Source organism: Brassica napus, chromosome C3, assembly GCF_020379485.1.
Source record: "Brassica napus cultivar Da-Ae chromosome C3, Da-Ae, whole genome shotgun sequence".
NCBI classification, from domain to species: domain Eukaryota; kingdom Viridiplantae; phylum Streptophyta; class Magnoliopsida; order Brassicales; family Brassicaceae; genus Brassica; species Brassica napus.
The window spans coordinates 33,119,080-33,132,125 of NC_063446.1; the positions used below are offsets into that span (position 1 = coordinate 33,119,080).

General features: G+C 32.3%; 1 pseudogene; it reads right to left on the bottom strand.

Annotated features, from left to right (window-relative positions):
- Nucleotides 1-9,931: 9,931 nt before the first annotated feature.
- On the bottom strand, nt 9,932-11,672 carry LOC111204583 (annotated as a pseudogene).
- Between the last annotated feature and the right edge of the window lie 1,374 nt (nt 11,673-13,046).

Consider the following 13,046-nt stretch of genomic DNA (forward strand, 5'->3'; position numbering starts at 1 on the left):
CGGCGCGTTCGGTTAGAACATATTCATAATCCTAGAGTATCAATGATTATCACAGAAAGAAGAGATTAACCTCATTTCCTCATATGTCGGGATCTTTCCATGTCGCCTCCTAAGTAGCTTGTAACCGAGCTGTCACCTTTATTGGAAAGTAAACATACAAAGAAAAGAGGTTCAAAGACACATAGCAAGTGAAAACCGCCTAACAACCGACAAGCTCGATTCTGCTGAGAAACCGAGTAAGGAAGAAGGACCCGAAGATCTACAACTCAACAACGGTAAAAAACCGCACATAGACAAAGAATCCCCTAGGGGTCAAAGCCATGTACGGGATGAATAAAATCGGGCCAGAAATGATCTCTGCCAGAAGAACCCGAGAAGCTCCTAGACCTGCAATTTACTAATCAGACAACATTAGAACTGTTTTTCAATCCTTGTTAAACCGTTTCATAGCACCGTTTTTCAATCCGATCATACGCTTTAAAAGCGAAATTAGAGTTAAGATTGTAGAAGCCAGAAAACCAGACTGACATAAACGATATAATAAAAGCGATGTTAAAGGAAAAGACGATTGTAAAACGAATACAAAAACGATAAGAAATCGTATTCGCAAACGGACATGGAGTCGAGATATAATATATTTCCTTAACTCTAAATATTCACTCCGTAGTGAGACGGGACTGTACGAATATGGAGTCCCAGAATACAACCATGGCAGACGATAACGCTTCACTCGTGAACGCCCTATCGAACTATAAACTCTACGAAACACTCCGGAACTTACGTTTGGAGATTTACTAGTTTTTTTTGTGTGTGAAAGCTTATCGAAATGAGAAGACTTGTATTTAAAGAGGTAGACGAGGAGAAACTTCCCGTAACTATTGCATAATGCAAGCGCGGGGGTTGGTGTGTTCTTTATCATCAATAATAGTGAGTGCGATCTTTTGGATATTATTGTTTTAGTATCATCTTGTCTATTTTGTTTATATATTTAGTCTCGTATTAAGATTACCTCCATTAATTGTCAATTTTATTTGTAAAATTATAACTATTTATTTTTTATTTTCGTTAATTTTTTTTATTTTCTCATTTCTTATCTGATATCATGGATTTTCATAATTGACGCCTCTCTCAAATGGAAAGTGTTGACGGTTGTCATTGTTAATTGTACATTTGTAATCAATCACTTGGTTACACTATCAATTGTCTTCAACGTGTAGGTGGTTTCTATTGCTCTTGTTTTTGAACGCCATCTTCATATTTGTTATTTATGCTTTCACCTCCGTTCTATTGTGACTTTACGTGCAGGAAGACCATATTATATACACGTATTAAACTTGTATTTTTAATGTTTTCCAGTATTTGTGATTCAGTGGGTTAAGTGACTGCTAGAAAAACATTATCGAGATAGTTTAATACCAATTGATTAGTAGTCTATCCTACCTGTCACTATGCTTGTGTTTTCCAGCATATTTCGTCAGTTGTTTGATCTTAACTCATACATGGTCTCAAACATCTCGAAAAATAAATATGTCTTTCATACTCACATTTTATGGAACCAGCTCTCGCCAATAGTAATGCGAGAAGGTTCAATCCGAACTTCCTAAACAAAAAACCTTATTTGCAAATCCAACATATAGCACATGATTCAGTTACTATGTTGAATAATTGAAAGAAATAACATGTAAAAATATTGTACTTTTATATTTGCTAGTCCACTGACCAATCATTTTGCTTCTACTACTACTTGTGTTTAACTGGTTAATCTCAAGCTACCATATATCAAATAAGCTATATAACTTTAAAGGAAACAGAAAAAATGTTTTACATTTTTTGTAGGATAAATGGTCATCCGTTTGATGCAGAAATGTTCTACTTGAGGCATGTATGCACAAAGTGACAGAAGAGTCAGCAAAACGTGGAGCCGTTTGGTCTGAAAAGTGGCCAGAGTAGAGATTGTTCATCAGTGGTTTGATTCTAAGGAAGACACATATGGAAATCAGCACAAGAGGATTTCACAGCAGACATGTACGTTGAAAAACTATTGTTTCAGAGTCATACCTCAAGGGTGTAGGAATTGATTGGTGGTATGTGAGAAACGTTATGGATTGAGAGCGAGAGCTGTATATGGAGGGTAAGTACTGAAAAAAAAATCTTTCACCAATACAAAATTGGCTCCATGTATCTGTTACTAAATGATATATCTCTCTTTCTGGCTTTCAGTTTTATTGCTGCATTGAAGGATCTGAGACTCTGTGTGATTAATGTACTTTCCTCAAACTTACGACCTTCATGATGATTCATCTATTCTCTGCACTGAAGAAGAGGTATGTATATATACATCACTCTCACATATATGCATCCCTATTGCCTTTTTTATATTTATGAATGCAAAATCTGATGCGTAAACAAAACCTTTAGGTGCAGCTTGGTGTCTGTAATGGCTGAAGTGGACCGAATTCTTATACCACAAGGAACATTTATAGTAAGTGATGACATGGAAAAGATAGGAGAAATTGAGAAGATGGTGGAATCACTGAAATGGAATGTAATAATGACACAGTCCAGATATGAAAAAGGAGTGATCTCTGTTCAGAAGTCATGGTGGTGGAGTCCTACAGAGGTCGAGACCATTACATCGGCGATAGCAAGTGAAAGAGAATTGGTTTAATATATATAGTTTTATGAGAATGTTTCTTTTATGATCACGTTGATTGTTTACATTGTATTAGGCTAATATGTGTATCCTTTTTTGCATTGACGAAGATTGTATACAGGACATTGTCCCTATAATGTAAGCTTTTATAAGTTTTTTATTCGGCTCTAAACAGCCGTGGAATATTTACTACTGCAGCAAACTTATATAGACTTTCTATTTGAACTATAGGTATGATGAGCTCATGTTAATTACATCACCAAAGAACTCTTAATAGAAAAATAAACTAGAGCAAAAAGAATTATTAAATTAAAAAAAATTGTAACAAATTTAAAATATAACTTATTAAATTCAATAACAAAATACAGTAAAATTGTTACTATAAGAAATAACTTATAAAATAAAGTCAATGTAAATTCTCATACCGAAAATTAATCAATAAATCTTATATTAAAAATTATAATTAGTTATTCAGATAACATGGTTTTGTTTGGTGTCCAAATATAATAGCATATACAAAATTCAAATAAATATCTATATTTTTAAGTAGTAACAATTGATATTAGGTTTTTATGCTATCGATGAATTACCTACTTTTCTTTTAGTTAATGTAAAAGAAAATAGGTAATTCTTGGCGGTTAAACTCAATTTCCATGTTATACTTATTATGTCTATATATATAAACATATTAGATATAGGCATGTTTTCATCGATAATCACAACTATTATATTAGAAAATTTAGTCACCTAACGAAACTAACTTTGTGTCTTTACAGTAAACGAGTTCAACAAAAAAGTGATAAAAATTTAAAAAGAAATTATAAAATAACATTCCATACATTAATTAGAATAAAATAATTTAAACTAAAAAAAATGTTAAGCAAAATATAATAGAGAAACTTCTCGCGCGTGGAATATGATGAGTCCATGTAAATATTACATAACCATTATAAAAATAGGAGATCTCCATTAAGAAATGTACTATTTGTATTGATAATTGATAGAATTAGAGAGATGGAGATGCTCTTAACACGAAACAATTTGGTTTTGGTTCGTACTCAATTATATGTTCGCTTCAGTTTCAAATGTATTTTGTTAAGAATTTGTACAATCAGTGATGTTCTTGCTTTAGTCGATAATGTTTGGCAATAACAATATTTAACTGATAACATGGAGATTCATTATATCGACACAAAATAATGAAAAAATAAATAATATATATAGTAGAAAGTCTATAAATTAATACTCGGCAAATGAATAGACACAATAATTAATAAATTTTACTGATCTTGAATTGGACATATGTAAAATATAACTTAATTCGATAAAATAGTAATAACATAACTTTTGTATAAACATAAACAAATCATCTTTTAAAAAATGAATTCATCTTTCTTTCTTTTTTTAAAATTTCACTACTCTGATGTTTTCATTGAACTACAAATAAAAGATATTTATATACTATCATCAAATTTAACACACATTATATATCAAATAACTTAATTAAGTAGATAAAATTTAACTAACATATAGTATCATAAAGTTAATTTTTTTTGGAAGACAGAAAAAACTATTGTAAACAAGCAAAATATAATTTATCACATATAAATCTCTCACCTAAAACTTTCTAAAAGACGGAAATCATTATCATACACATTTCTTGCAAATGAAAACCTAAAAAATAAATCACAAATTCATAAAAAAATAATAACCTAGATTACAAGTAAATCATATCCCGCCCGTAGGCTAAAATAAAACTCCATTTACACTTCTTTTGTTAATTAAATAATTTTTAGTATCATGTTCATCATCAAATACTCTCTTAAAAATATTATCAAATAATGTTTTTTTAATTCTCTTTTGGTTAGGACTTAAAAATATGATACAAATTTATTTTGTTTAGTTTTTTCCTATAAAAAAGGAAAACAACTATCAAATATTCTTTTACAGTTTTTTAGTATTTTAGAAAAGGAAATTAATATTACATAATCTTTTATAATTATAGTTTGTCATGTCTATTAGTGAGTAGACTAATCTTGGATTCATGGGCTAAGGTGATTAAGGGTGATTAGAGAAGATCTAGGGTGTTTAGTGTTAGATTTACTTGTTTCCTTGCTTGTTGAGGGTTCTCAATGCTATTTTAGTCATGTTCATACTAAAATAGATCTCTAGGCATTTCATGTCCACAAGGTGTATGATGAAATGCATGAACCAACTCTTCAATGCTTTTAGCTTGCTTTACCTAAGAGATTAGTTGCTAAAGGAGTTAAGATTGCTATTAGACTTGTTTTCCATGTTTGTTTTTGTAACATTCAACCTAAGAGATTAGATGCTTGAGTTACTTACTCCACTGACCACGTAAGCACCCTAGACCTTATACTATAAATAGGTTTAGTTGCAAGCAAAGTTAATGCAGTACAATAAGATGAGCCATAAATCATTATGAATAGTTAGGTAACTGTGCGGAAATTAGAAGAAGAACGTACTAGAAAGAAAGCTAAATGGTGTTCAAAAGCAACGAAAACGTATATCAACTTCATGAAATATTCATTACTTAATAGAACTAAAAACATTCCAACATGTTGGATAGCCAAACCATTTTAAAAATTGATAAAAATATATTATGAAGGAGCGGGATAACACTGGCTGCCACTACATTCAAATCAACATGATTTAAAAATAATACATCAAAACCAAAATTATTAATTAGCAACAAAATAGCAAACACAAAACAACAAGCAAAAGATTAACACATATCCTTTTTGGGTCATGTATCCGGAAAAAAATCCCTTTTTAAATTGCATAATTCTTAATACCAAATTTTATATTATTTCCCTTACACCATTTAACAAAAATATACTAACAACTCACTCATTTCACCCTGAACCATCCCATGACACCATCTTTTGAACATGGATATGCTAATAATACTAATTATAGATAAAATCGTTATAAAAAACTGTATCAACACATATGAATTCACCACTCATTCTTATATCAATCTAATGAAGTTGTGTAACATCGAATGTTCCGTTCATCACCACTAAGTTAAGCCAAAAATACAAATGTTTAAAAAACGAACAACAACATCCCCTACACCAAACTACACAATACATTAACCATTTACTCACCCGACAATATCCCCTACACCAAACTACTTAACACAATAACAATGCACTCGGCCCCGCGCTTGCTCTCGTACCAAAAATAGGTTATTACCACATCTAAATACCCAGTGAACCTGCAGGAGCTGAGTTCACAAAAAAGAGAATATTTTAATTTTTTTTTTTTGGGAAAAGTGTGAACCTCTGCATTGATGCTCTAATGGTCACTATCCCCTTTTATGCAAATTCTTTTACTGTGTTATCAAATAAAATGGTTCGAGCGATAAAGATCACATATTCTTTATAACATGCTAATTTTTTTATTGTTCATTAGATTTATAATATTAATTTTTGTAAATGGAGATACTAAATGAATTACTAAATGTAATTAGCCAATGAAAGATAAATCATACAAAAAAGCTTCAAACTAATATTTATATCAAACAAGCTAATTAACATCAATGTAAAAATAGTGAAACAAATCTATAACTTCATTTTCTACAGTATATTTGTGGTTAGTTAATGACAAGGGTGTTAACATTCTCTTATATGTATCAAAGTTAAATAATACATGTTATTTTAGTTATATATAATTAAAATTTTCTTTTATTTGAAATAAAAAACATTCACATGTTTTTACCAAAAAAAAAAATATATTCCCATGCATAGCATGGGCTTAATACTAGTCATTATTTAATAACCGAGACGTGGAAAACATATTTAAGTGATAAATGAATATTATTCTTTTTCCTTTTGAAATATGGATTTTGTCGGAAAATCAAAATTGTTGGTAAAGTAATGTGTTGAGGGCTGGAAAGTTTAGTTAAAATTAAAGATCATCCCAATTAAATATAGTTAAAATATTAAATACGTTATTTAAATAAAGAAAATCTATATATATAAATTTGTTTTATTTGAAATTGAAGATGTTGGTTATCACGGGTTTTCAGGCTTCGTAGCTTAGCTCTGTTGTGGCAGATCTGAGTCACGATCTATAAAGCAAAAGGAATGCAAGTTACTATCTCAGCTTTTGCGAGACGGATCTCAACATTTGGTTCCAAAAACTTTATATATGCACTTCACGTACTATCTATATAACACATGAATATTGATTTAGTAAAGGCATGGACAAAACCCACTATTCAAGTTGACGAATATATACACCTTCCCAAACAAACTTGGTTAGGAAAGATAAGCTTCTTCTCCAGCAAAATGAGAAACATCATCAACTGGAAAACATAACCTGAATAGATATCTCAAATCAGTACGCAGTGCCAAATCACAAAGCAAGATAGGTTCAGTTAAAGGTAATGCATTTATCTGATCGAATGATACTCACAATCTGGTCATCAAACTCGACTTTTTACGTTATGCTTTGGAGAAAATTGAGACCGTCACTTCTTCCTGTTTCTGGTAGAACTCGGGTCTGTTGATCTATCGAGTTTGAGATATATAGTGAGTGATAAACTAAAAGAAGAGAGGAAAAACACTTTGGATAACTAAACTACCTGAACATCAGTTTGGAAGGTGGTACAGGAGTTAGAGCAGGCGGACCACCAGCTGTGGTTATAGAGCTTGAAGCCAAAGTCGGTGGCATCTGTTGAACCACTTATTTCCAATCAAATTAAAATATATATCATCATCAAAGTATCATAAAATTTAATACATAGAGACGATGTCAATATCAATATTCAATCTTATCAGTAAGCAAAAGGAAGCAACAGTTTCCGGCTCTAACCTAATTTCGATTTGCAAAGAGATGTCTTTCCTTCAATCCAATCAACTGACTGCAATCAGCATTCTGAATCAACCTGATCAACTACAACGTTTCAATTTTGTTTTCCTTCAGAATAATCAAAGAGAAAATAGTTCGTTAAAGAAGAGAGGGATCCGATACCTTGATTCCACTTCCATTTACGACTAAGGAGTCTTATGAATCCAACTTTCTGCTAAAAGCTTTGAATCCCATGTGAATCATGACGATAGAGAAAGCTTGGAAGGCAGTAGATGTGAATTTAGGACATGTGATTGAAGGGAACGTTTCTATTGATGATTATTAAAGTTCATTATCAATCTGGAAACAGTAGGAGGTGAAACGCTTAGGATTTTAGAAAAGATGAAAGAAGATCTACGTCGCATTCTCTTATTTTAATGAAACGATGAGTTTCGACAAAACTCAACACGTGTCACCGCTGCAAAGAGTGACTTATCTATGTGACACACCTACGTGGCTGAAGGAGAAGAGATTAAACAGTCTTTTATATATAAAAATAAATAAATATATATATATATATATATATCTATATCTGTGTGTATTTTCTTAACTAGTAAATTCACAAAAAAAAAGCCACCATAAAGTAGATATGCTCCATTGCAACATCATTTGTTTTTATTAATAGTTAAAAATAAACACTAATAGAAAATATAATATATTGTTTGAATTTTGACTAGTATTGAGTAAAAATAGTAGTACTTGATTTTATCTAAACTTCGTGTTTCTGAGAAAAGTGAATTATCCAATTTGGTAACGTAATATTGATTCTGTGATTCTTGATGCAAATAGAGGAGGAAGTTGGATTTGGAAATCCCTTTGCGAGCTTAGGACTTTGGCTCGTCCCTTTGTATTCTGTGAAATAGGCCCAGGAACCTCTGGAAGTTTTTGGTTCGATAACTGGACATCTCTAGGTCCTTTGATTGAACTATTGAGTGTTAATGCTCCAAGAATCACAGGCTTAGCAGAGACAGCGACAGTTCGTGAAGCTCTTATGGGTAATCAGTGGTGGTTAAGTTCGTTGAGATCAAGAAACCCTATTATATCCTTCTTAAGGGACTCTTTGCCGGATCCGGTGGATATTTTAAACTCTGAAGTGGATGATCGCTATCTTTGGCAGATTGGAGGGAACGCTCCTAGAGATAGCTTTTCCTCTTCGGCATTGTGGAATTACTTGTATAATCAGTCTCCGCCAGTACCTTGGTATAGGTCAGTTTGGTTTGCAGGTATGATTCCTAAGCATGGTTTTATTATGTGGCTAGTAGCTCTTGATAGACTGTCAACTAGAGACAGAATGAGGCGTTGGGGGGTTTCTGTATCTCCTTTATGTCTTTTCTGTGGCAGCAGCGATGAGTGTAGGCAACATATCTTCTTTGATTGTCCTTATAGTGGGGAGGTCTGGTCTTTCTTCTACTCTAGACTACATCTTTCTCCTCCTCCATTGTTTGAGGAAGGACTCAGGTGGGTCAGAAGTCCCACTCAGGACAATAATATTAATCTTATTCTCCGGCTGTCGTTTCAAGCTTCAGTTTATATGATATGGAAGGAGAGGAACTCTAGAATTCACTCACAGATTTCACGGCCTCCTGCTTCTCTTATTGCTGAAATTCAGCGTCTGATCCGAGCCAAGTTAGACTCTTTGTCTAGGGCACAGCGAAATCTTCCCTCAACTACTTCCGTTCTCTCTACCTGGTTCTCTTTCTTTTAGTAACCAGCAATAGAATAGTGCTCTTATGTAATGTTTAAAACTAAAATAAATAAAGGTTGAAAAAAAAAAAAAAAGAATCTGTTTAGAGAAAAAAAAAAAAAATTGATTCTGTAAATATTGACCAGTATCGATACCAAGACCAGACTTGCCCCACACACACTATAAATGTACATAATACATATGGCTAAATACTATACGAAGCAATCGCAAACTTTGAAACTCTAATCAAACACGTGAAGATGAAGGACGTTTCTCTCAGGCTTCCACTCTTGATTTTCATTTTGGTCATCACATCTAGTAAGTATTTCTTTTGATTTTAGAACATTAGCGTTTTGTTTCTTTTCACAAATATAAATAGAGAAAACTTAACTGTTGAAACCCATTTTATTTATGTGAATGATGGAGAAGATTTTGGAGCGGAAGCAAGAGAGGTAACTGAAGTTGAAGTTATGGCCGGAAGTTCAAGTGACGCCACCATAGCCAATACTCTGGATCCAGCACATCCACCTTGCCAGAGGGACATCGATTGTACCTTCAAATGTCCCAAGGGAGGATTCTGCAACGATCCCCTTGGATTATGTGATTGTTCGTGATCATTATTCTAAATCTAATTTTCACTTTTAAAAGAAAAACGTATTGCCATAAATTCTCTAGGCTTTTATTTTAACACACTCATTTTGTATTTCAAGGATAAATATAATAAATCCTATGCTTGATATTCAATATGCAATCTTGATTCGATCCAAATAAAACAAAACAGTTTTTTTCAAGGTACACAATTGAGGCTTCCTCTCCTTGCCAGTAATAATCTTGACCTCGAAGCGACTGTTGCTTCTTCCTCTTCTCCTTCACTTTCTTCGCTGTCTAGAACAACAATGGATTCAGGCATTGAAGCTTCTTCCAAGGCCGACTTCTCAAACTCACCGCCCCAGCTTCTCGCATCTTGATTCTGATTCATTTCAGTTTGCGCAAGTACCTCTGCTTTGCTAAATTCATTCAACTGTGACTCTTCAAGAGGTCTCAAGGACAGTTTTCCGCTTAGTATATTGTTGTCACTCTTTGCAGCAGAAGATCGAACACCTGAAGAGGCCAAGTTATTATTAAGTGATGCTGCATTAACCAATGGCTTCTTTAACCCCAGAGAAAGCTTCTTTACAATTGAATGTGGCTTCTTGTTTTCTTTACAGACAGCTGAAACTTCATGTGTGAGTTCTTCACAGCACAAGTCTTTCTTTTGAGATTGAGAAGGCAATGTAAGAGATAGTTTCTTCCTGCTCCCTCCGTTGTTAACGGATGAGGTTGCCTCGCAGAAACCAATCACCGCTTTTCTTTTCCCATTACCATCTATGTGTTATGCTGAAAAAAGATTCCACTGCTAAGTTCGGCTTAATCCCAGGCTTTTCGTGATTACCAGAAACTTTCTCATCTCCATGACTCTCAAGAAACAAAAAGGAAGCAACATTGGAACTTATACGAATACACAAAATCAACATTTGCTCACTGAATAAACAAAGTATGCACCTTAACCTCGCCTGCGTTTGGTCTTTCCTGAAATTGGAGGCTGGTGCTGCTTCCATCACCAGTCTTAACCTTTACAGCATACTTCTGGGTCATCTCTCGTGCCTTATAATCCAAAGCTTGTCTATTGTATTTGTACTTCCTGCTCTGAGACAAACAAATCCAGCAAAAGAAATAGTTAAGAAAAATCTCAAAGAGAAAATGACTTTGTGGTAAAACCTTTTTGGCGCATGTATTAAGACTTACAACTTCACACATCAAGCCATCATCCGGATTAGGTTCACTAAGCAACAACCCAATGCTCGTCAACACTGTAGAGATGTTCAATGATGGTTGCCAAGCACCCTGTGCTCACAACAAGAAATAAACTAATAATCACTCTTTATCTTTCTTTTCTAATGAAAGGGCGCCTTTGCTTCCTAATCACATTGGCACATCTGCTGTACCTTACACTAGTGCAAATTCAGATCAAGAAAGTCAAGAAACTAAATTTGATTCCAAAACTTATATAAGAATGCATTTCATCACTTGTACTGAGTACCTTTCATGTATGTATTCTAATACCAAAAACCACCAAAGACAAAGATTGGATTCAACAAAAAACTATGGAGCTTCTATTCAGCAATGGCTACAACATATCAATCAACAGTAAGAAGGAAGAAACAGAGTGTCACCTATGGCGCTGTTCCAACAGACTCAAGACCCTCAGTAATCTTCAGCTGCTTGAACAGAGTATTAATCCCTAATGTTACCATTCGATCCTTGTCAACCACAAAACTCCACTGCTCATTGCAAGGAGATATCCATACACCCGAACTAACATAGATAAGAACCATGTTTGTGTGGATAGAGAGAAGAGATAGTGAGATGGATGAAGAAGAAAGATAAACAAAGAAGGAAAAAGAGAAAGATAATGGGAGAGAAAAAAAGTGGGAAAGAAAATATTGTGCGAGATTTTATAAATTAACTTATTTTATAAATTAAAGATTTCTCCAATAATTCAAAATAGATATTAATTTAAATCTTATATAAATAATTATAAATTTATATAATGTTTTAAACCGTTTTTCTCTATTTTTACAAAATTCAAAAATATATATTTTAAATCATTATATATGTTTCATTTACTCTTGTATTGATAGATACGTTAGATCCACATTTATTATATTCGATCCATTTGGTTCACTAGATCCGCTCAAAAGAGTTTCCTCTTTCGTTGAACTTTAGACAAGCATATTTTAAATTCCAAATGCAATCTGTTTGACTGAAAATCGTATCAAACAGTTTGCATTTGGAATTTAAAATATGTTTGTCTAAAGGTATATATACATATATATATATATACATATACCGTCTGTGTGTATTTTCTTAACTAGTAAATAAATAAATAAAAAGCCACCAGAAAGTAGATATGCTGAATTGAAACATCATTTGCTTTCATTTTTGGTTAAAAATAAATACTATTAGAAAATATAATATATTGTTTGAATTTTGACTAGTATTGCGTAAAAGTAGTAGTACTTGATTTTATCTAAAACTAGATTTTGATTTGTTTGATTTATAACTTTATATAATAATCATATACATTCGTTAAAAGTCTGAGATCATATTCATACTTAAACGTTTGCGTTTCGATGATTATACTTGAGAGTTTAGATATTTTAAGGATTGTATTTCAGATTAATAAATTTTTATAATATGTTATTAATGTTTTAAAGCGTGATTATGATCCACGATTTAAAATTTACAACGTATTCTATTACAAATTGATAAATTTTATAATGCCGTATGTTTTGGTTTGTTTTTGAAAATTCTTATTTTCAGTTGCTATTTTTAATAAAGTTAGCACTGTAATATAAATAAGTTTTAAAAACTAATAGAATTTTCTATATATTTTTGTTTTCTCAAAAATCAATTTAAAATACATATCATATTTACTAATATAATTAAATTGGCCTTGAATAAAACAAATAAAGATAAATAATGTTTGGCCTTTGTTTACATCCAAAAATTTTAAAGATTGAGTTTTTAACATCTAATCTTTAAAACAGGAGTACATTTTGTACTTAACCCTGAGTTTTTCTCAATAATTACTACCTTATGCAATTGGTATTAAACACAACGTTTTGCTTCTTTACTAAACCTACGTACGTTTGCCTTATTTTTTTTTTAACACTGTGAATCTTATTGAGCCACATGGACAAAAAATCCAGAGTATTACAAAAAATCAAAGCATAAAACCATACCAATAGGTATGTCAAGGAAACATAAACGCACTTCACACATACGAAG